Below are 4,595 nucleotides of genomic sequence, written 5' to 3' on the forward strand. Positions count from 1 at the left end.
TTCAGGTGGCAAATAACCCGGCTGTGTGCTTGACAGCTCTCCCTCAGTGATCTTTATCAGCCGTTTAAATAAACACCATTTTAAAAAAACAAGGCAGCACTGACAAGAAGCCTGAGGGAACTTCTAACACACACATTACACCCAGGCACACAAGTCCATCTCACACTGCTAAACCACCCCCCAAACACATGAAAAACAAATAAAAACTATGTTTGCTATGGAAATACAGCTCTGAAAGGAATCCCCTGGTACCAGGTCACCCCTAGCATCTCCTATGAGGAAATGATTGTCAAAGCCGCAGTGGCAAAATTTTCAGGAATGGTCTAATAAACAAGACTTTGGCTGCAAGTGACAGAAACCAACTTTAAACTGGCTTATGCAAGAAGAGGACCTCTCCCCTGCAGATGTGGCTGAATCCAGGGCTCAAAAAAATGTCACCAGCACTTCACTGTGTCCCACCTCCAGGATCTGCTTCCTTCACATTGGACACGCTCCCACTTTGGTCCTCTTTGGAGGAAAGTGTTTTTCCCAGACTTGTGTCCAGGGCTGGTGTGGCTCGGCCCTGCCTGGGTCACATGCCTCCCTCAGGTTATGAGGGATGGTCCACCCCCTAAACCACATGGATTGGTATTGGAAGAGCAGTTTTTCCACAGGAAAAGCAGGACATCTTCACCAGATAGGCAAGAAGAACATGTGCCCATGATAAAGAGGGTATACTCTGAATAAAAGAATCAAGATTTTAAAAAAGAGAGAAAGAGAGAAAAAGATTTCCAAGCCCTAGAAAGACTGAAACTAACAGAATGAAATTTATTCTGCATAAATGTAAACTGTATATTGAGATTTTTATTAAAAAGTGTATGTACATATATATAAACAAGTACAAGATGAAAGAGAAATGGTTTAATAGTACTCTTAAAAAAATCTTAGTTTTTGGTTATCAATAATTTTGATATGATTTGGGCATCCCAAAAGTTTGCAATGGTGGAATTAAAGGGCTGGATGAAGAAGGAGATAGTGATATTAATATCTACTTCATGAGATATTGTCTGGAATATTGTGTTCAGGCCTGGGAGCCACATTTTAGGAAGGGCACTGGTGAGTGTCCGGAGAAGGCTCAGTATCTAGCCATGAATTGTGTGTTTTGGGGGAAGGGAAGTGCTTATTGCTATGGGGCAGGGGATGTAATCCAGAAAGAAGAGTGTAGGGTGGATATTATAGACAGAACTTCTGCTTTGCATATGAAGGTTGGTGTCTTCAAACAGGCCAACCAAGTAGGCCTCGTGGGCCTCCTGCAAAGCCCCATGGCCCCACTCAGGAAGCATAGGTCAAGCTGCAAACCTTCAGTGACTTTCTGGACCAGTCCTGGAGAGGGCTCTTGAGGATCAGAAGCTTCTGTGATTTCCGGTACTGCCTGATTTCTCAGAGAGTGACAGTCCTGGGCAGGTAATGATCTATGGCCGCCAGGGACTTTGGGGGACCTGGGGATCATGGCAGGTATTTTTGCTAGTCAGCTTGGTGCACCACCGCGGCCGCCAAGCAACACTTCCCACACGCAAGTCTTTTCTTCTGCGTGGTCTCCAAGAGCAAGAGTGGCCTCCGCACCTGCAGGAGGGTAAGGCAGCTGTAGCTGTGGCCACAGGGTACGACTTTAGCTCTGGACCACACCCAAGCATGTACTTCTGTAAGCTTGGGCACTTCACACCTTCTCAATGGAGGTTTACCAAAGGAAGGAGTGCACTAATGATATTTCCAACAGTCAAACACACCAGTAATTTGTTTTCATACCATTTAGTATATTTTTCTTGGAAAAAAATGAGTATGATTTTTTTAAAATTATGTCTACTAGTTCTATTGTTGAGAGTGGGTGTTCAAGTCCCCAACTATAATTGTGAGTTTGTCTATTTCTCCTTTCAGCTCTATCAGTTTTTGCCTCATGCATTCTGAGGCTCTGTTGTTGGTGTGTACACATTTAAGATCATTATGTCTCTTCCTGGTGAATTAGTCCTTTTACCATTGTGTAAGGTCCCTCTTTGTCTCCAGTAATTATCTGTGCTCTGAAGTCTACTTTACTTGGTATTAACAGAGCCCCTCCTGCTTTTATTTAAATTAATGCTTGCATGGTATATCTTTTTCATCCTTTTACTTCCAACTTATCTATGTCTTTGTATTTGAACTGAGTTTCTTGTAAACAGTATATTGTTGGATCATGTTTGTTTGTTTGTTTTTTATCCACTCTGCCAATCTCCATCTTAAGTGTATTCAGACTCTTTATGTTTAAGATAATTCTGATATGTTAGGGCTGAAGTCTGTCATTTTATTATTTGCTTTCTGTTTATTTCCTGTTTCTTGTTCCTATTTCTCTTTTCTTACCTCCCTGTGGGTTGTTTGAACATTTATTAGGATTCTACCTTGATTTACTTAGGGTATTTTGAGTATATAGCCTTGTATAATTTTCTTAGTGATTACTTTAGGTATTCTAATATATATATATATAACTTATCACAGTCTACTAATATTGATGTTTAACCATTTCTAGTGAAGTGTAAAAACGTTGCTTCCATTTAGCTCCCTTTACCCTCCCCACTTTTTAAATATATTTGTTATCATATTTCCTCCTTATATTTTGAACACCACATGAGACGGTGTTATAATTTTTGCTTCAACAATCAAATGATTTAAGAAACTCATGAAAGTTTGGATAGTCTTTTATATTTACCCCTATTCTTACCCATTCTGATGTTCTTTCCTTCCTGGAGTTTCAAGCCTTTTTGTTAGAGAACTTCCTTTAGCCATTTTTTAAGAGTAGGTTTGCTAGCACAAAATTCTCTTAGTTTTCCTTCATCATGAAAGGATTTCCCCTTTATTCTTGAGGGGATATAGTTTTCATTGGATATAGAATTCTGAGTTGACAGTGTTTTTCTTTCAGTACTTAAAAATATTTTCCACTTTTTTCAGTCTCTAGGGCTTCACATAAGAAATATATTGTTATTCAAAATGGTGTTCCCCTATAAGTAGTGTGTTTTTTCTCTCTGGATGTTTTCAAGATTTTTGTTTTCAGAAATTTAATTATGATGTGTCTTGGCATAGATTTCTTTGGATTTATCCTGTTTAGGAATCATTCAGTTTTTTGAATCTGTAGATTTATGTCTTGTCCCAAATTTGAGAATTTTCAGACATTATTTTTTCAAATACTTTTTTAGTCCCACTCTCCCTCTCCTCTCTTTCTGGCTTCTGATGACATGAATGTTAGCCCTTTTGTTATTGTCCTACAGGTTCCTGAGATGCTGTCATTTTCTTTTCTTTAGTCTATTTTTTTTTTTTCCTGTTGCTCACATTGGGTAAATTCTATTGATCCATCTTCAGGTTCTCTGAATCTATCTTCTGAGCTTATACAGCAAGTTTTTAATTTTGGTTATTGTATTTTTCAGTTTTCTAATTTCCATTTGTTTTCTTTTTATAATTCTTATTTTTTTGGTTAAATTTTCTATTTTTCATTTGTTTCCCCCAAATTTGTAATTGCTTGTGAAGCATTTTTATGATGGCTGCTTAACAACCCTTGTCAGATCATTCTAGTGTCTGATTTATCTTGGTGTTGGTGTCTGCTCATTGTCTTTTCTCATTCCTGTTGTGATTTTCCTGGTTCTTCGTAAGATAAGTGCTTTTTTATTATAGTCTAGATATTTTGTATATTATATTATGAGACTATAATGTACAAAATTATTATGAGACTGTGGATCCTTTTAAATCATTTTTAACAGATATAGTACAAGGGCCAGGTGAGTGTGTTTCTTCAGCTTTTTGTCAGGCTCCTCCAAACCATTCTGGCCAAAATGGGGCACTGACTCACTGCTTTGTTGCAGATGGGTGGGGTAACAGTTCAGGTCCATCCTCACCTCATTGTCACCTTTTCGCAAAAGTAGGGCACTGACTCACACCACCTTGTTGCCTCTGAGTGGCGTTGTATTATCTGCTCACCACTTGGCTCCACTGCCTCCAAGGTGGGGAAAGGGGATGAGTAGAAGGCTGCTTGACACCACTTTGTTACTCTGGGTAGGGTGGAAGGTCAGCTGTCCCCTGGGCCCCACTAACATCAGGGGAGGGGAGAAGCAGAGTGTCAACTACCCCTTCTTGCACCACTTCATTCTGCCTCATTGATGCAGGTGAGATGGAGGGTCAGATCCCCTATGGGCTTTGATGACAGGGCAGGAGGGGTGAAGCCCAGTTGTAACTAGCTCTGCCTTGCACTGCCTTGCCAAGTTTCATTGCTGCTGAGTGGGGGTGGAGCCTCAGCTTACCACTTGACCCCACTGACGTCATCCTGAGGGGGTCAGGGGGGATCAGACCACTGCCTGCTTCCAGGCAAGTATGGAATCCCAGCCTAACACTACCCTCACTTTTGTTTGTGTCTAGGGTTCAAAAATATAGTGGCTTTGCTTTCTGAGATGTCTTGCTTTTATTCTTCTTCCCCACTTTAGTCTAAACCTTCTCTTTCCATCATCTCTCTTGTTCCTATCCTGCTTGATTTTGATTCCACTACAAGCAATTTCTCCTCAGTGTGGGGCCCTGTCCTAAAAGGGAACTCTGGCAGGTGAATT

The sequence above is a fragment of the Diceros bicornis genome, chromosome 22 (genome assembly GCF_020826845.1).
Source record: "Diceros bicornis minor isolate mBicDic1 chromosome 22, mDicBic1.mat.cur, whole genome shotgun sequence".
Lineage (NCBI taxonomy): Eukaryota > Metazoa > Chordata > Mammalia > Perissodactyla > Rhinocerotidae > Diceros > Diceros bicornis.